At 41.3% G+C, this 21539-nt stretch overlaps 1 protein-coding gene across 1 annotated transcript in view; it reads right to left on the bottom strand.

Annotated features, from left to right (window-relative positions):
- frmd6 (FERM domain containing 6) overlaps positions 1 to 4597 on the bottom strand; it is a 29069-nt gene extending 24472 nt beyond the window's left edge. Inside the window, exon 1 of the mRNA XM_066679326.1 lies at positions 4321 to 4597. The gene's annotated coding sequence lies outside the window, so the exon portion shown is untranslated. The remainder of the gene's footprint in view (positions 1 to 4320) is intronic.
- Between the last annotated feature and the right edge of the window lie 16942 nt (positions 4598 to 21539).

Genomic DNA, 21539 nt, shown 5'->3' with positions numbered 1-21539 from the left:
TAACTGGGAGCAAGGGGGAACACACCCTGGAGGGAGCGCCAGACACATTCTCAAACCTCACACATTCACTCAAACCTATGGACACTTTTGAGAAACCAATCCACCTTCCAATGAGGGTTTCTTGGACCGTAGAAGGAAACCCACACAGACACGGGGAGAACACACCAAACCCCTCACAGACAGACACCCGGAGCAGGGCTCGAACGCACAACCCCAGGACCCTGGAGGTGTGTGACAGCGACACTACCTGCTGCGCCATCGTGCCGCCCCTTTATAGCATCTGCTGGGAATAATGTATCATATATTTTTAATACTGAAGGTATGCTACAGAATAAATATTTTGCAATGTCATGTTCAATATATTTGTATAGTAAGGCATTTTAACATTAGGTAAATTCTCCAACAGCACAAGCTCCTGCCCATGAAGAAACAGCAGGGCATGTCACATCACATAATGATTGCCAACGGCATCACCTCTGCAAAACAAAATACCTGGCGTCAATAGAAGTTTTGACTGAAAAGGCAAATGAGCTAGCTAAATGTGGCAATTGGAATTAGCAAGATGAACTGGGCAGTAAGGCAGTCACTTTATCGAACAGGGGAAAAAAAGAAAAAAAAAAACAGTGGTTTACAGATAATAAAAAAAAACAATAATGATGGCATTTGGTTTTCCATTTCCACTCCTGAAATTTAAAAAAGGATAACTACCCATTTTCCGATTCTGTGCCATTTCCCTATTTATTTTAATTATATAAAAAGCGTACCTGTACCTGGGTGCCCAGGCCATTTTATTCTTTTTTTTTTCTCTGAGAGTGGCAAAGAAATCTTTGTACCTTTCATTATAACAGTCTTTTATCACATTAGCCTCATTTAAGAATTTTATTAGATGTCATTCTACATGTTTTTTTTAAAAACATTAATAATTGTTGATTTGCAAAAACATTTATTTTAAATAACAACTGCAGCTACATGGTGGATGAAAGTACTTGTAAAGAAGTGTGCATTACTGTAAAACAACACACAGAATTATAGTAGTCCCACATTCTCAACAAGAGCACTCCCAAAGTAGTTTGATACGCTTCATTCGTGCTAAACACAACCCATGTTGGGGTAAACCCACCCATCACCCCACAAGCCTCCTGATTGGTCCAATCAGCAAATGTTTTCTTTTAAAACACTCATGGTTTAAGCGTCAGGTGAGACGTAATGATCACACACACAGACTCCTTCCACAAAAGAAGAAAAGCTAAACAATGAAAAACATCCTGAGGCTGAAAAAAGAAAGGAAGTGGGAAAAAAGGAGGGAAGCGGGAGGAGGGTTGGGGAATGACCCGTTTCCTGGGGAGTCTCTTACACAGGTGGATAAGAGACACACACACACACATATATATATATATATATACACACATTACTGGTCCATTAACAAAGCAAATCTGATACACTACTCCAGCTTCACTTGAGGAAAAATAACAGAAAACAAAACCCACTTGTGACTCTACACTAGCACAAGGCCCTGAGAATCACTTCATTGTATCCACAAACTAAACTTATTAGTTAATAGGTTACCTAACTTTATGTATTATTTTCTGTAATTTGCATATTTACATTAAAAATTATACACGGTAATATTATAGTGGTGTGGTTTTGATAAAGGGGGTGTTATAGTACACATTCTAACACTATATGTTTATATTTATATATTTTACAAAACAAAATATTAAAGCTACTATATTTTATTTTGATGATATAACAGTAGACCTCATTTGTAAAGAAAATAAATGAGCTATAGTATACAATATTATAATAATCTGTAATACATACAGTCAGTATGACACACAGGAACACAGATTGAACTCGGGATGTGAAATTAGCAATATTTCAGTCACAGTAATGCATTCTGAAGGTCAAAACACTGAGAAAAAATGATGACATTTCCATCTTGGCAGACACCACGCAGCTTTTATGATCAGTAAGACTGAACTAAAAAAGACACACCACCTCTCTACTGTTCCTAAAAACAAACACAGTCTCTGAAATGTGAAGAGATCAAAAGAGGGAACTACAGAAAAGATGAAAGTAAGACGCAGACTACAGCTTCCTCTTTGACTCTGCAGACAGCTGCAATGTTCAGAATATTCAAAGCAGAGATTAAACACAATCTTGAGAGTAACTGCAATATATTCTTAGCTCAGAACCCTAACCCTAAACTTCATTCTGTCCATGTATGGTCCACTCTTCAATTCTTCACTTTCATAACAACAAAACCTACATATTAGTTTCAGAGTAGTTACAGGGGATGATTTCACTTATTTATTTAAACTTTGATTAATAATAAATAAGCCTAAAATGGAATAAGATCATTGTGTTGAGGTTTGAAACGGTGATACTGATGATGCCCTGCTGCTGAACAGCTGCTTAAACCACAAAAACTCAACACTCATGCCAAATCAAAACTAGCACCAACTCAAACACACATTCACAGTATTTACATCACAGTTTGAATAGGATGTGTCAATTTTAATCCAGGATTCTTTTCATTATCCTGAGGTGGGAAAGCTGAGAAAACTTTAATCCATAAAAATAAAAACAGTGGTCTATGTTCAATAAAGGACCATAATGCTACAGTTTATGTAAGAACATAAAACACTGAATCCAGAATATACAATAAATACATAAATAAATACAAAACCCTTCTAGCACACATGCAGCGTAAGTCAGGTCGGCACAATACTGCAATTAACTGAATTTTCACCATATTGCTAAGTCACATTGAGCCCACTGTATTCATAATACTTTTCTATCAATCCTAGCAATAATCAGTAATCTAACATATAATGATATTCAATGCATTGTGCATGTGTGTACTTCCTTTTGTATGAGGCATCAATGAAGTTACTTAACCTGACACTGCACATCCTGTGATCAGACTATTGCTCATGTTATGATGACGATGCTGAAACGATATATTGTGCAGCCTAAATATAAATAGAGTGTTTTGAGTAAGATTCTGGGACAAAAAAAAAAAAGTTGATGAGAAGCTGCAGGACTCCTAACCAGCATTGCTGGATGAGATTTGTCCAGAGCAGCTGCTGGTTGAGAGTGGTGAAGAACAGCAGCATGCTACTATTACAGAGAGGAAATAGTGAACATTCCTCAGTCCTGGAGCCATTTGGCCACAGAAACTGAGCCTGGACCCAGAGAAAGAGAAAGAGGGAGAGAAAAAGAGAGGTTGAGAGAAAGAGGAAGGGTTGAGAGATATTACGAAACTTGAAAATCCAGACTGAGAAATGAATATACTCCATGTTTTATTCTCATGCTGTCCCACAATTTAATGTCATAAACAAATAATTCTTGCATTTCTGTAGTTAAGTACTGTGCTTTTGAAATGTTCCACTCAGTGTTTGTCATGTTGTGCTTCGTGATAAAATTACCCATTGTTTATGAGACACTTTAAGACTTTCCAGACGGTTTAACATTGTCCATACCTTAAGGGGTTGTTTAACACTCTTCAGCCCTAAAGGCAAGATTATCATTACCCATACCTCATAGTGTGGTTTAATATCCAGTCCCAAAGACGAACATTACACAGTTCTACAGGCGAGTTTAACACTATCCATACCTAATAAGGCAGTTTTAACACTCCCCAAACCTGTGAGCTCATTTAGCGTTATTTAGATGGTGGTTCTTTAGACTTAGACTTACTCAATATTAAATGCTAATTTGAAAGTACACCGACCTCAAAGGTTAACGTTAGTACTGACCCAGTAAACATTAACAAGCAAGGTTAAGAGTGGACCTCTGAAAACACGACCACGGTTAGGCTCATACTGTTCCCTGAGGGAAAAGCGCATTTCCAAGCTGAGTTCAAATTAAGCGGGCAGACATTTATTTTTCTCTTTGTACCATAAGTAACAACGGGATGTTTTTAAAGTCTTCAAGTAGAAAAGGTTTAGAGCTGAGAGACCCTCTGAACTCAGTGCTGCGTCTTGCCTTTCCTTTAAAACCTCATTCTGCCTGGCTGAGGAACAGGGGAAAACCCGGGAGGGTGAGAGAGAAGCGGAGAGGCTCCAACTCCTCCCGCTCGGTCGCACTCTTCTGCGGGAAAGTCGAGGTGACGGGGACACACGAACCCATTCGTTCAAGAGGTGTCCGGAACGATCCCAGTTTCACTGCTAATGAGTAGTAGTTGCTGCCAGTTTCCACACTGCCACGTTGAGTCCCGGGGCTCTAAACTGTGAGACCCCCCCCACCCACACAACCAACTTCAAAGCTTTTAATGTTCAGTATCGAAGGAAAGGTAAACGCCAGCGTGAAACTCACCCGTGTAAGTCTCAAACCTGCTAATTCCGTCCGGAGAGAGAGAGTTTAATCCAAGCTGAGATCGGTAGCCTAATTCCGTTCGGTTCTTTGTCCCGCTGCAGCGGCTCTGATGAAAAACCTGGGAAACTGCAGCAGCTCTGGAGAGAGTGAACAACTCACAGAAACATGTGGAAGAGGCGGGTGGAGTGACCCAACTGAGATAAAAAGGGGCGGCACAGATGTGGAAGTAAATACCAGGATAAAGACCACAGACAGTGATTAAGCTGGAGGACGCTCCTCGTCAGAGACTGCGCGGAACGTGTGAGTTCTGCACTGAAGAAATTAAAAGTGAGTGAGTGATATCCACCCCCAAAATGCAGCGGAGATTGGTATCGTCCACTCCATACCCACGGCCGCTTGTCATGCCGTGCGTCCCAACTGTAGCAGGGCAGGGGGGTGTATATGTATATATGTGTGTGTGGGTGTGTGTGTGTTGTTTATGGCGCCAGCATTGGGACCTAGTTGCAGAGACACAGCTGTGCCGCGTCCCTGTCCGCAGTAGGTAAGAACCAGCCTTCAAAATGTGTGACTCAGCTGGGACAGGCTTAATGCCCCATTTGCCGAATAATAAGTAATGCGCTGCTGTAAAGTAGAGGGTGTATTTTGAAACAGCCTGATGACTCACTGAATCACATTTTCATGTCCTGGAGAGGACTTGAAGTAATAGTTTCCCCTCCAAAAAATATCCAGTAACAAACCAAGACACATTTGTAGTCCAAAATTTTCATCTGTAGTTTTGAGACTAATGTAGCTTTGAATGTACCTTAGATGGTAATTGGGTCCATCATACTTAGATTCTACTAGAAACTAAGTATTGTTACTATAGAAAAATAATAATAAATAATAATTATAAAATACACCACCATCAACAACAAAAAAAGACCATTATAAATGCTCTAAAATCAGTAAAAATCATTGTTCATTTTAATTTTTATGTTCATAAATCATTCATCTTTTGATTCCTCTCCCATCCCAACCCACACATAGTCTTACAATCATCCATTGCAGGGCAACACACACTCACTGACTCAACCTATGGATAATTTTGCTTATCCAGGTGACCTACCAATATGTGTTTTGGACTGTGAGAGGAAATCAGAGCACCTAGAGACATGGAAACCCTTGGAAGCAAAATGAGAATGGTCCAAATCTTCCACAGACTGTGGCCAGAGGCATGGAATAAACCCTAGACTCGCAACACCCTGGAGTGTTTTCCCCGTAGTGCCTCTGTGCCATCCATCACTTTGATGTTGTGTATTTTCTTCACATGGAACATTTAAATCAACCCAGTTCCAAGACATTATTCACTGTGGCCTCAGCTTCATGTAAAACTAATGAAGCAAACTCTGGACACCAAACATTACTTGGCTGATCTGCTCTGTTTGTGGCAAAGGGACAACTGTGTGAATGTGACTTCTCAGTGAACAATTCCTTTATTAAAAGAATATGCCTCCGTATTTGAAGGGGAATATTGAGTAATTCTTCTTAAATCGTTGTGTTTTAGAACAATCAGAGCTGAAGTTTGTTCTGTTGAAAGTGTTAAGATTTATTCTGAAACAACCCCAGGGCTGATGAAACATTAGAGAATACATGAGTGTGACTTAAGCTTTCTCTAGAAGCAACATTTTATGAGAGAGATGGTTATATGCTTCCAGTGTAGTGCTAGTAGTATGTCACAAGTATTTGCTTGTGGTATTTTAGTGTTGTGAGTAGGGAGGACCTAGAACCATGGACAGCCAGGGGGCATCTCATTCACTCTTTGTGTGTGTGTGTGTGTGTGTGTGTGTGTGAGAGAGAGAGAGAGAGAGAGAGAGAGAGAGAGTAAGAAAATGAGTGAGTGAGTGAGTGAGTGAGTGCCCATGCATCAGTAGCTATGAGTAGCTGTTAAGTTTGTTCTGGGTCAATAAGCTAGAGGTCATTGCCCCCCCCCCCTCTCTCTCTCTCTCTCTCTCTCTCTCTCTCACACACACACACACACAGACACACACACTCACACAAGAAAAAAAAAGTAAAAAGATGATGGTAATGTATTTGTTGATGGCTAATACAATAATGTAGGTGCACAAGTGTTCATAGTGAAAAGACCAGGCTGTTTACAGAGTAACTTTATATAGACCTACAGTATAATTTAATTTCCTTTAGTTATGCAGTCAGAAAATACTCAAGTGTTAACCATAAAAACTTTTACGTAACAATCTAGAACTGCAAATGTAGTAAACATAGTATATAGTACGTATAATATACTACTATGTAGTATATAATTCCTATGATGTATAGCCATGGCAAGCCCCTTGATTTCTGAGTGTTATGAAAAAAAGTAATCTGTAATGACAGTAAAATTAGTACCAAATGTTTACGAGTCATGTAGAGCGAATCACAGAGCAGGAGGCTGCCAACCACCTCACTACCCAGGGATGAGTTTGGGGGTTAGTTTCCTTGCTCAAGGGCACTTCAGCCATGAAAGCATTTTCCTGCATTCCCTGGGAATCGAACCGACACACCTCCGGCCTCAAGCTCGCTTCTCTAACCTTATGACCATTGCTGCCTCAAATGAATGAACTAATCAATATTTGTAATGAAATATGGAAAAAAAGCAAATATAAAGTTACAATGTACTGATATTGTCACTGTTGGAACAAAATATCATCGATATCTCCAAAAGCAGTAGAAAAGATGAAAAAAGAAGATACAATTAAAACATAAGCTTTTGTTTCATTTGTTGTGCAATATTTATACAACACAAAAGTCAACCCAATCTGTCAGGTGTGATCTGACAATACCTTGATCCTTTCAGACAGTAACAGAGCGCTCTCCAGATGTGCCCCATATCACACACGAGCTGTCATTACACGGGCAAAGGCAAACGTTATCGCAAAGAGCTTACGAATTCCATGCTGTGGGTCAGGTCAGTTACACTGGGGCCAGCATGAACACAAGAACATCTGCTGAGGCCTATCAGCCTCAGGGTCCCACAGGGAACAGAAGTGGGGGTCACAAGGAGGTAAGCACACCGGAGATCTGTGGCACCAGCAAAGACACAAGACTGAAGACTTCAGGACACAAGACTGATTCCCACCTTCACAGACACACTGTCCCCAAACATACAAGCATAGATACATACACACACACACACACACACACACTTCTATTCACATAACCAATTCTGCTGGACACAAACATAGGGCTGTGTGGCCATCCCCAGCCACTCTCTGCAGGACAGATGGTGGAGAAGTCAGTTTCACCCTGAGGGAGGACAGAGACACAGAAGCGGAGGTGGAGCAAACGAGGACTAATGAAAAATAAACAAACCAAATCAGATGGTTCCAGGTCACAGGCCTATGGAAGTGTATTTATCTGCTTTATGCAGCAGCAAACAGGTCTTCATTGACACGAGAGAGAGAGAGAGAGTATATTATATAAACAAACAGCACACACACTCACATAGGGCGTGTGGCAAGAGTAGAGGGGCATGGCCAATAAAAGCTGAGATGCTGCTCTCTTGCCAAAGCCTGCAGCTATTCCCAGCACAGCCATCATGTGTGTGTGTGTATGTGTATGTGTGTGCGAATGTGTTTAGCCTTGACCTCCACTGTTCTAAGTCTGATGCAGTTTCACCAAGATCTGATGCACCAACAAAGACAGGAATAATAGAAAAATACACACAAACAAACACTGCACGTCCAGATGTCCAGACAGTCAAAGACTCCTGATGTTTTATTTTGTAATAATCATTTATACAGTAGACATTTAAAGCCAGATAGTGTGATGAACCAGTCTTAAAAAGACGAATGTGAGAAAAACAAGGTTTGAGTTGATTTTAAAGTGCGAGAGAAAGAGAGAATATATGTCGGGTTTGATTTCAGGTTGATTTTAAACGTAATCCAAAAGCCTTTACACTGACAATTACACTGTTCTACATGTTTTACTCTGGTTTTCTTATAGTCAAATTCTCTCTCTCTCTCTCTCTCTATCTCTCCCACACACACACACACACACACACACATACACACAACATCCAGACAGAGAGATAGGAATGGTTGTTGGCTGTTGGCTCAGGGTTACACAGCTGCTGTTTAGATTTTTCAGACACAAAAACGTCCTGCAGTTATCAGTAATCCCAACTTTGAGTAAGGTCAACTAGACACAGAACAAAAAAAAAATCACAGTCACATGACCCACGAGAACACCCTGACCCACAGAAAGAGAGCGAGAAATGGAGAAAGTGAAAAAAAGAGACATATATGGAGACAGATGGAGGAGGGCGAGAGAGAGAGATCAAGTATCCGCAATACATTATCTATTAGGATGAGAACATTGTGTATGCAGACTGCAGATAATGTGGTGAGCATATGGTCTTGAGAATTGCTTCATCAGTCGCAGCAGCAATAACAGTCTGCTGAGACAGGGATTGCGACTCTCACAGTGTCAGATTAATGTCCTATTACTGTTAACGACATCCCGCTAGTTCCCTTTATATTAGAATCTAGGCAAACTTTCTGCAAACTTATAACAACAGCCGAACTCTGTTTGGTGATACACAGAAGACAGGTTCATATCCGGTCACTCCGTAACAGATCTGGACAGTTAATGTTCTCTTCCAAGGGTGTTGCGCTGGCCAGTGTTATGATTTACACTGGTTTGATGGCATTGGGGGTTTTAGCTAACAGGTGGAAATGGCAATGCATAAAGTGAGAAGAAAATAATGATTTTGCTGTGGTGGTGGTGGGTTGGTGGGTAGGGGGGTAATAATTTCTTGGGATTCACAAGGTTTGTGGTTGCTCTGATGTTGACATGGGTGGCACTAAAGTTAGTATTTGACCCCATTGCAGTGGTGTTTGAGTTTCGACCAGCATTTGCTCAGAGTCCAGAGTGAAAGTGAGACTGTAACACGCTGCATCTGTTTCATATAAATGCAGAGCTTTTTAGGTCATGTGCTGAGTATGTATGTTGGAGAGTGCTGGTGTGTGTGTGTATGTGTGTGTGTATGTTTGAGACCTGCATTGTGTTTTTCTGTTTGTGTTAACACTGGGAAGTAATTTTTTCCCCTCAATATAGTGACTTGTGTGGCACGGTGGCACAGCAGGTAGTGTCGCAGTTACACAGCTCCATGGTGTGTCTCTGAAGAGTTTGGTGTGTTCTCCCCGTGTCCTCATGGGTTTCCGCCTGGGGCTCCGGTCTCTTTGCACGGTCCAAAAACACACATTGATGACTCAAAAAAGTGTCTGTAGGTGTATTAGCGAATGTGTGTGTGTGTGTGTGTGTCGCCCTGTGAAGGATTGGCGCCCCCTCCAGGGTGTGTCTCTGCCTTGCACCCAGTGATTCCAGGTCTGGACCCATCGTGACACTGAACTGGATAAGCGCTTACAGATAATGAATGAATGAATGAATTAATATATTGACTTAATATCTTAAAATATTTACTTGTCTCATAATATTGACTTACGTTTAATATTGACTTGCAGTGTGAAATGACTAAAGTAACTCTGTATTTCAACATACTGAAATCTCACAACAAAATGTCATTATTTTTGAATATAACATTGAAATATGAATAAATGTTGTGAGATAGCTGAGTTCCACCAACCTGAGAGAGAGAGGGGAAGCACATCCACCATCTGAGACATGTCTTCTTCTTTTTAAACTACTTCTAAGACTATGCCAACTGAAGGAGAACAATAACTGCTCAGATCTGTCATTTTATAACATAGCACATGCATGTGCTGGCTAGCAATGAGCTAAGTGACAAGAGGAGAGAGATGGCTGATGCTCCCATGGCAACCGAACCATTGATGTTCCGATGACACGACCAAAACTAATACATCATTATTTGGAAATAGCAAGTCAGTATTTTTAGAACTAATGCTAGAAAAAGTGAAGGTGATCATTTCGGCTCCCTGCTGGAAATAGTCTCCCAAACATGTTCCAAAGTTTAACATGTGTACGTTTACATACACATTACTGTATGCTGTTTTATTTGAACATGTATTGGAAAAAGAACACAAACACACACATAGAACAAAGAAAAAAAGTGCTTATTTGCTCACTGATGCACGAAGAGCATCTCAACAACCATGAGGTCATATAACATCCTACATATTCAGTCTGCTACTCTATAAAATCAAACACAAATACTCACACACACCTTCCCAGTATTCAGGTTCTTCAGCCTGTAAAATATATCCTTAAGTTACATCATCCTTTCTTTCCCCCTGGGATTCATGTTACGTCAGTAGTGGAAATGTCTATCTCTCACTTCAGGGTACTCCTCGTTAAGGCACAAATACACACACAGACACACACACACACACACACACACACACACACACTGCTGTTCTTGGCCCAGCTGCAGTGCTATACTTACTCTAATTGCAGAGTGGGAGCAGAAGGGTGGAGGTGAGTGACGCACCCAGCTCTTACTGCACCGTCTCACACTCACTGTGTAGAAGGCTGGAATGAAGGCAAGAAAGGAATACTGCGGGAAAATAAGAACGAACGAAAGAAAGAGGCTGCACAGAAAAGTCTTAAAGGGTTTATGTTGTGGATGGCACCCTGTATGCATCCAAACGCCTTCATTTTCCCTCCTGTGTAATGAGTGTGTCTGTAATCCGAAAGAACTACACAAACAGCAGCAATGACAAATGCAGTAAACGAGTTCTGGATGTGAAGGCAATTTGTTCTGAGCTCATGAATAGTGCAGTTCTCTAAGTCAGCGTCAACATCACTAGATCCCTCTGGAATCAAACCAGCAGCCGTCTGCTTTCTGCTCCCACATACGTTCAGGTTTATAGCCCTAAGCTGCTGACGCTCAACCAATGCACTCTGTATCCCAAGGCCTCTGCCCTCCAGAAGTCTCACAGGTGTCATGAGCATTTTTATTCATGGAGAAGCCTACATTTCAAGTAATAAATCCAAGAAACATTGCCAAGAAACATTATCCGTACTTAAGCAATATGTATTATTAACAGGGAAATGTTGTACTTGCTTAAATTAAGTAAATTAGACCTCTGATGGATCACCCCAGACTCATAGGCTTGCAAGTCTATATATGGATGTGGTCCTCCGATGGTTGTCCCAAGAAAGGGGCTGTTTCCTGATGGATCTCCCCTGCCCAGAGGATCTCCAATAGATCACCCTAGACCCACAAGCCTGGATGTCTGTGACTGGAACTAGACACAACACACTAAGAGTCTTTCTATTGATCTGTACCTCATGGACTTTTACAGTGATGTAAGTAATGCAAACAACAACAAAAATAATTGCTGGCAATAATAAAAAATGTTGAGATACAAGGTGATGTTCATACATCAGTAGAAGAATCATTTAACATAAGACCATAGAAGGCAAAGCCAGGGCAAAATGGAAATCTCATTCTGGAATTTCAGGTTTACAGAGTACTTGGGAATCAAGTGCAACTGAGTTTTTACCTCATTGTACAGAGTCTCTTCCTCCAAGAAACAAACTGACAAATCCCAAAGGTATTCAACAATGCTCATCTGGAATTACACTTCTCCGGTGTATTTCACACAGGCAGGGTTAGACAGCACAGCTTTGTTAGCAGTGTAAACATGCCTAAGGGATTTAGAATTCTTTCTGCAGTTCAGTGACTGGACCAGATTTTCTGGGTAAACATATTTACTCTAGGAAGATGGGGTGATAACGTTCATTTCTAGATGAAACAGCAGATGTAATACTTTAAAAGATAATATGAGCATAGCTCCATTATCACATGGTTGCTGTCATTCCTGCCTCTTTTTTATGCGTGACATTTGAGCTGTAAGACTCTAATAAGGACACAGTGACTTTGCTGCAAAGCACAGGGTAGTACCCTGCTATTCATAAATGGAGCAGTATGCATGTCAGTGAGTGAGTGGTTCTTTGCATCTAAAAAGTGATTCTTTGGATGCAGGAAGTGTAATGTATGAAGGTGGTGCAAGGGGCTGTTTAAGTATGGAAACAACTTGTAAATCTTAGGTCTAGCGTTAGGGTAACGTTTAGGGCTAGATTAGTAGTACTTATGAATAATGTAAGGATGCACGACTATAGTGTGTGTGTGTGTGTGGGCTGAATTCCTTTGAAACACGGGACATGCCCATACACGTGTAGAGGCGCTGGTTACTCTACCGTTGATGAATCTCTTCCCTTCACTTTGAACAGCTGCAGAAGTGGAGGTTAAGCCCTGTGTATTTTTAAGAAGCTGTACATTGTATTCACCTTCATCACTGTTTATCATTGCATCAGTTTCCCTCTCTGCAGCAGTTCTTCCTTCTGTCATCAGCTGAGTGCCCTGCATTCTACACTCATAAAAATCTGAAGTGTGTAAATATACATAAAACTCTACCTTTAATGCATGGGGTGGAGGTGTGTGGATGGGGGGGGGGGTGTTAGTTGAAGTCAGTTTGTGAAGTAGGCCTGGAAGGTTGCCAGTTTTATTCTCATGACTGACAGGAAATTAGGGGGTGGGAGTGGGGTGGTTGGAGGGACTATCTCCACCCTCAACATCCATGGCTAAAATGCCCCTGAGCATGGCATATAAATCAATACTGTCTGTTACTATAACTGTAAATTAATTCTTTCTATATAATGACACTTCAGCTCAAAAGCACACTTCAGAATGGGCGATTTTTACCATGGAGTTTAGAGCAGAGTTTAACACGTTTGTTTTGCTTCTTAGACTGGATGTGTGTTTTTTAATGAAAATCTTTTACTTGGTAGAGACGTCACACCATGTGGAACTTCATTAAACATTAGGTTCCACAAACACACAAGTCATTTATCTTATTAACAGCAAAACGTCTGAATGGCACCTGAAAATCCATCCACTAAAATGTCCTTTAGGGCACTCCATTGATTGTCCATTGATTCTCAGTGCTGCTCTTTAAGCCCTCAGGTTAGGAATCGTGGTGTGGTTTTTAACCCTGATCTCAGGTCTGACAAACCAATCAATTCAGTTGTCAAAAGCTGTTTTTAGTACCTCAGGTCAATTACCAAAATTAAATAACTTCTCACTCCATAGGTCTTAGAGAAGGTCATCCATGCACTCATTTAATTTCACTACTGTCAGCCTTTACAGGTGTCAGCAAGTCTTCACTGACTAATTTACAACTAGTACAAAATACAACTGTAGGACTGCTTACACAGGAGACTGTTCATATGCCCCATATTTAACCTGTCTTTCCTGGCTCCCTGTGTATTCCAGGGTCCTGTTCTAGGTTGTTGTATGTGTCTTTAAAGGTGCAGGTGATTTTACTTTGTTTTTTAACCAGTACAAAATAACAGTAACATGATTATTTACTAGTTATTTAAGCAAGTACATCAGCACAAGTGCTTCCTGTGGCTGAGATAACCAGTTTGGAAACTGCACTCCAGAGGTGATATGCTGTGGGTCACTTTGACTAATGTACTGGTTTGAGCTTTAATTGTTTTTCATCTCTGTGTTTGTGTGTGTGTTGTATAAGCTGGGTGTTGCACTGTGGAGTTGAAGAATGGCACTCCTGGGCTCAGGAGAGGTTTGTTATTTGGCTGAGGAGTTGAAGCAGGTTCCTCTGAGAACAGAGTAAAAGAAAAAAACCCACCAAAATGTACATAGTAGGGTACTCAGTATGAATGAGGATCGTTCTTCACTGTTTCTGGCACCTGTATATAGAGGAGATTCGAGGTAAATGGAGGCGGAGTAGAGCGACTAGAGCTATAAATAGTTTTAGAGCATTAGTGACAGAGAAGTGGAGTTCTGAAGGGACAGCATATTGTTTTCTTCTTCGGCGCTGGAAAGTTTGAAAATGTTCCGCTTTTTTCTGCTTCTTAAACCCTGCATTATCACCACACCCAATCCCATTTCCTGTGTATGCCTCACGAGACATCTAAACACACTCTCTCACACACATATACACAGACGCTTTCTCTCTCTTTCTCTCCTATTTTATTCCATGTTAAAAGGGATGATCTGTGGTGACAAAACAGCAGGCAGCTGTGATTAAGACGGCAACACCCATAACTGATGTCTGTATGACCGACTTCAAGTTTACGGGGAAAAAAATACAAATACAATACAAATATTCCCTCTAGCTCTTTCTCTCTCTCACCCTCTTTCCCACAGTCTTCACACAGGAACAACACACACCACAGATGTTTTTCCTTCTCGTGTGTTGAGGCAGGGGAAAGTGTTTGGCAGACAAATCTGTGGCTGCGTGTGTGCTGTGTAAAGTTTAGGTTTTGTGTGGGACATAAAAAGCTGAAATTGCCTGTGTTATGTAAAGTTCTGTACATGTGTGTGTGTGTTATGAGAAGCTGAGGTTGCATGTGTGTTGTGTAAAGTTTTATGTGTGTATAGCTGTATAGTGGCAGTTCTGTGTGTGGTTCATGTTTGGGTTTTGTTTGGGCCCGGACTTCACCCATTCCCAACGAAAAGAACATCTGCTTCCATTTACTGCAACAAGGCCTGTCTCTCTGCCTCAAACAGTATGAGTGAATTACACTCTCCCTCAGAGAGAGAGAGAGAGAGAGAGAGAGAGAGAGAGAGAGAGAGGTGGGGAAGTGAAAGAGGGGTATGGGATGGAGTTACATTTTTCTTGTTTATGTAACAGAATTTGGTCAGAATAAAAAAAAAAAGCCTTGCATGGCCAGGATTAATCCTTAGTCTAGACTTACTACAGTCATTCTGCTAGTCTGGTTTAATACAGTTATGTTTATTTTCTGTGTCAGCATTCCTGAGGTTTGCCACATGGCACAGTGGTCTAAGCAACTTCCCTATCACAGGGAGGTCACTGGATTGATCTCCAGTGATGCCACAGCTACACAAGGCTCTGGGCGTCTAGGATGAACATCTCCTCCTTCACAAACACAACCCATGCCAATGTGGGCTTCTGTTAGCTAGCATAACAGATCTGTATAGTTATCGCTCTCCTCCAAGTGCGTTGAGTCATCCAGTGGTGTTGTGTTTGAAAAGAAGCCGCAGTAGGCCTCACAAGTTTCAGATGAATTGTGGCACTGGGGGTGATGAGTATGTGTGGGTGGTTCTTGGTAAAAGCGTAGAACTGGTCAGAACAAAAGCACAAATCTGGGAGAAAATTGGCAAAAATTATTTCATATCACTTAAGAGCTGTGTTTCTCTTGACCCCCCCCCCCCCCCCACCCCCCAAAAAAAAAAAAAAAACTTTGAGTTTTCATAGCACAGACAGAGTGTCACCCACTAACATGATAAGACAAATCCAGAGAGATTAACTGATAGTGAAGGAGAGACAGAGAGAAAAGACAGAGATCAAAAACAAATAGGAGAAAGATCATGAAAAGGGAGAGAGGGAGGGGAGAGAAAGAATTAAAGAAAAGGAAGGTGACAGGAAGTGTCTCCACAATTTTCTGTGTGAACTGTGCAGCACACCTATGTGGACCACGTCGTCTGGCTCTCAGTTTTCTGTCTCAGCATCACTGTGGAAACTACAAGGAAGCAAACAGCTCTTTGTTTACGTCCCAGTGAGGACAATGAAATGCAGGGGTTGTTGGAGAAAGGGTGCAGTATCAAAACCGCACAGGACAGTTAAACTGGCCCTCTGACAAAGCAAAAAAAAAAAAGGATCACATTCAAATTCCTCCACCACAACAGAGACCTCAGAGACCACAGGGAGAGAAACAACAGAAGAATAGTTCTGCCATTGTTAAAGTTGTTTATGAAAGAGTGGGCTGTTCTGGGCCCTCTCCAAGACTATGGGACGAGATCTGAAAGTCTGGATTGTTTTAGAGAAAGCACTGGACAATATTGCATTTTTCTCTGGTGCTTCTCAGCGCTCTCGCCTCTGAGAGGGCAGGCAGAGGAAGAAGGGGAGAGACAGAGAGAGATGGAGAAAGCAGTACCATTGCATAGCAGTGCTAGGACTTCTGTGTACGAAACTCACCTATAAACACACACCCACACTGTGTATATAAAGCTATATTCACATGAATCTAAGCTAGTCATCCAACACCTTTACCTGACCTCACTAACAGTCTTGAGGCTGAATGTCATAAAATTCTCAGGGAGGTCTTCCAAATATCCATCTAGGTTAAAGTGTTTTTTTTTTTCTTTATGTAACATGCTTTTTCCAATTGTTTGAAAAAACGTGTACATAAATTGTTATCTTGGAACCACTAATGTGCACTAAATCACTACTAATTGTAGTAAAGTATTTTAAATTATATCATTCATTCATTCATTATCTGTAACCGCTTATCCAATTCAGGGTCGCGGTAGTTCCAGAGCCTACCTGGAGTCAATAGGCACAAGGCAGGAATACACCCTGGAGGGGGCGCAAGTCCTTCACATGGCAACACAGACACACTCACACCTACAGACACTTTTTAATCGCCAATCCACATACCAACGTGTGTTTTTGGACTGTGGAAGGAAACCTGAGAGTTTTTGGACTGTGGGAGGAAACCGGAGCACCAAACACGGGGAAAACACACCAACTCCTTACAGACAATCACCTGGAGCGGGAATTGACCCCACAACCTCTAGGTCCCTGGAGCTGTGTGACTGCGACACTACCTGCTGCACCACCGTGCTGCCCCCTTCTAATACAATTTAAATATATTTATATATAAGTAGTATAAGTCATATGTCATATATTTCATTCATTATCTGTAACCACTTATCCAATTCAGGGTCACAGAGGGTCCAGAGCCTACCTGGAATCACTGGGCGCAAGGCGGGAATACACCCAGTACTTCACAGGGCAACACACACACGGACCCTTTTGAGTCACCAATCCACCTACCAACATGTGTTTTTGGACCGTGGGAGGAAACCGGAGCACCCGGAGGAAACCCACACAGACATGAGGAGAACACACCAATTCCTCACAGACAGTCACCCCGAGCGGGAATTGAACCCACAACCTCCAGGCCCCTGGAGCTGTGTGACTGCGACACTACCTGCTGCGCCACCGCGCCACCCTCATATACTTCATATGTATTGTCATTTGTTATTTTATTAGTGTCTATTTTGACATGGTCTGTTCATTTGTATTAGTGAAATGTATTATTGTACAATGTATGATTATATTAATCTAATTTGGTGTGAAAAGTAAAGGCCAACTGGCCAATCTGGATCCTGGAATTTCATTCTTCGAATCAGTCAAGCCAGGGTTTCTGCAGTCTGCTAAGTAGCCTTCTACATTTGATCTTCAAGTTTAAGATGATTTGGTACCCATCTGATCATTCCAGCAGGAGCATACCATGTGACTTCTCACATCTTGTTTGTATCTAGCACCACTTTCATGGTCTTCAGCGCATTCTTGTTCATGATTGGCTGAGCCAAGTTGGTCCAAGCGTCCACTGGAGCATTTGCCTCTGCATGGCATACAGTGCTTGTTTATGCCTAATGGTTTCCAAACAACTTTCCACTCCATAGTGCGCTACCGGGTGTATGACTATCTTGTAGAGCTTCTTTTTTGGCAAACTGAGCATCCTCCTGTCACAGAGAACTCTTGTGAATTAGCACAATACGGCACTGGCTTATGCCTCTTGTGTCAATGGCAAAGTCTTGTCATTAGGAAATATTGAAACAAATGGGGAAAACTGAGCTGTGCAGACTTGAGGCTGCTTAATGTTTCGAACATGCAGTGCAGGTTTTGAGGAAAGTGCCAGTAAGGCTACAAAGAGGCCAGACAGGGTGTGTGCTTATTTTACTAATATTAGGTGTCCATGCTGAACATGTGTCCTGGGCCAATAAAGTAATGCTTCACTGAAGAACAAAACCTAATCCGAGGAGAGAAAAATTACTCTTGCTACTAGAACAATCACAGCATTTTCCCCAGCAACCAGGGAGCTTTTGTGGATTTTAATTAGCTTTGTAATTAGCTAGCAGGCCTGTTGAAACACAGTTGGACAGGTTTTTTTTTATTTGTATTAGTAAAACTAGTTAAAGCCTGTGTGTAATGCTGTTAGTATGCAGCCCAGGATCACTGGATATTGTCATCTGCTTAATTTTAGCCTGTGCTTCATGTAAATTTATTTGATATGTCTGTGCCATGTGTTTTAGATCTTGTTTGAAATGTTGATTATAGGAATGCTACAGGACATTAGGAACATGTGGGAATTTATAGGAGCAAGGTCAGCAGTGGAGAGGCATATTGCACACTGGGCTAAGTGTCAGGCAAATGCTTGAAATGTGAACTGACCCTATATTTGGTCAGATACTGGGAGCTAAATGCTATAACCCGTAAAATAATCACAGTGGCCATAGACCAAATACACACACCCACAGTAGTTAATAAAAACATAGTCCTTAAAGGCTATATATAGGAGCAGCTAAAAACTATGTACAATTACTGCCTCTCCCATCTCAGACCACTTCCTACAGCTTGACTGTGTCTCCATTGGGTCCTCACACTTGAGTCTCTGCAGAGACTTTAGTAGTATTCAGTCTTTTATACAACACGAAAAGGATTTGCCAGTAGTTCTGATTAATGGAAAGGAGAAGGAGGGCTATTCTACACACCCAGAGAGCGAGGCCAGTCATGCTCTCTTGGACTGCAGTCCTTGGATGGCTGGGGGTCAAACGTGATCTTCTTAAGATAAATCCAAAGACTAGACTATCGTGCCACTCAGGAACCCCAAACATCTATCGCTTTGCAACCAGTCAGGCTGTGTGTAGGGACCTGACTGTGGGTGAAATTCTGGAATCGACCTGTAATCATTATAAAGGAAAACTCACAAGCTTTTTATTGTGCTGATATCTTACAGTAATAGCATTAAAAGGTCATGAAAACACATGTCAGTGTGCTGGGGGGTGGGGGGGTGGGGGGGGTTACAGAGTGATGCTGGATTATCTAGTGGCCCTAGGTTAGAGTATTTAAGACTTTTAGAGGTGAAGGGTCGTGGTTAGATGAACGAGAGCCAGACAAAACCACATTCCATGAGAACAGTGAGATTCCAACATACACACACACGCACACACACACACACAGCAAGGTTGTGTCTGTAGAGTTCTCACAGATAGATCTAGCTGCAGAATATCAAAGGGTTGAAGTATAAACAACTTGAGCATGCAGTATGAAGACAATGGTAGGAGAGTGACAATGAGAAAAGGGGAAAGAGGGCAGCAGTTTGGTGTATTATAATTCTAACAGCATGAGATAATATAAAGATGGTCCCCTTAGTCATTTACTTAGTCACTGATGTTTTCAGTGAGAAGCCCTGTAAAACAGCAACATTCAGACTACCTTCTGTTAAATATCTCAGAGTGCACACCTTTAGCCCCAAGGTCAAATAACAAATATGATGGATTTTTAAGTGAAACTAATTACACATTCTCTAAATCTACTGAATCTGAGAACTATCTTCAAAATACAATAAATAAATGTGTCTATTTCCCAAACAGAGAAAACATGCAATTCCTTTTCTCATTTGTTATTATTTTTAGTTTTATGCATCTTTCCTTGTTTTGTAGCATGCCATGCTGTATTCAGTCTCTTGTCCTTCTTGCTCTTGCTAGGGAACTGGCTCTGCAGGGTAACTGAACAGTTGGATTGGCTTATTTCAGTGAAACTCTTGCTGCATTAATTGGATCAGCCGTGCATGTTGATACTCGCTGTGACTGTCTGAGAAAAATAAAACCTCATCAAAATAATACATTTCTCTAATTAATTAATAAAAAATTGGTCACTGATCCTGATAGAATCATCACACTGTCCAGGTCTGTCATTTTGTGATGGCTTCTCTAGAGACACACACTACAGCACACACGCCGCTCAAATAAACAAACATTACTCACTGCTGCCCCAAGGTCACACTGATCTCAATCAATGTTAATAATTCATAAATAAATGTATTTTGCGTAGTGCAGAATTACAGTATTATTACTGTAAGGAGCTGTAGGTTAATTGCCAACAAATTAAAAAACTGTGGTCAGCACTAACCACACGTAATGAAGTCCTGTCACAGTGTATTTTCAATGTTTATGCTTTAAAGTGGAGGGACTCGGTGCAGCATACCCATTATCCCTTTATAGATGCAATCTGTAGCAATGAATTCATTATTTTTTTTTTTTTTTTTTGTAGATTTTGTTGTGGCTCTGTGTCACAAAGACATTCAAACCCACCCCTATCCACTTCAAAGAACCCCTTTCTCACTGTAAAACTCAAAGCTTCCTCTGAAAGACCCTCGGATGCCCCCTACACACCCTCATTGCTCTCTCTATGCTCCAAGCAGCATCCCTGCAGATGGTCTGCTCTATGTGTAATTATTCTGACTCTCAGAGATGCTGTGCTGCAATTACCACACTAATCACAGAGTGAACACACACCGAAATAAACCCCACACACTCTAGACAGTGAAAAAAAAATCCCTGCACACAACTTCTAGCACAGAATGATAGGTTTGAGAGTTTTGTGTGAGGAATTAAAAACAACCCTTGTGGGAAAGAGTCAGAACAATACAGGAAAGCCACAGAGGCTAGAGGGAACATAGCTCTCCCTCTCTATCACACACACACACACACACACACACAGAGATTAAACTCAGGTCTGACAAGTCTGTCAGTTTGCATCTTGTATGCTTTTCAGTGATGCAATTCAGAAAGAGCACTCAGCGTAGAGCATTCACACACACACACAAACACAGAGAGAGAGAGAGAGTGGGGCCACATACACCATCACTTTTGTCCTGAGGTTACATAATCCATTAGAGTATTCACTGGTGAATTAAACTCAGTGGATAAAGTGGATACAGCATGTTTACATACAAACTCGCAGTTTTCCACCAACAAATTTACTTTAACTGTCGCCAATCCCCGTGTATTAGCCCTATTTTCATGGGAGAGCCTTAGCACAAATAGTCAAATCCACCTCTGACCCACAAACCCGATTGCAGCCGAATACAGAACCTAAATTCCTGTGGCTCAGAGCGCCGCTGTGATGTAACGGTGGAAGGAACCTTGTTGTGTCTTACTGTTGTGTTGCTCAAGGCTGTAGTTTGTAGAGAAACTTCATATTTATTGGTCTGAATGAAGTACACACAGAGACACACCGCCTCTGGCCATGGCCCATAACAGACAGGTTTGACTTGAATGTATTCTAAAGGTGTTAAAAAGACCTATAAGCAATTTGAATCTGAACATGTCATGGCTTTAAGCATCACACATGTCATTACTCAGCAGAAATTCAGATATTTTTCGAGGGGAGTAGAAACGTTGTATTTCATTACAATAA

Source organism: Hoplias malabaricus, chromosome 8 (assembly GCF_029633855.1).
Source record: "Hoplias malabaricus isolate fHopMal1 chromosome 8, fHopMal1.hap1, whole genome shotgun sequence".
In the NCBI taxonomy this organism is placed as follows: Eukaryota; Metazoa; Chordata; class Actinopteri; order Characiformes; family Erythrinidae; genus Hoplias; species Hoplias malabaricus.
Note: the sequence above shows the minus strand (reverse complement) of the source record. Positions and strands in the feature narration are given on the sequence as shown.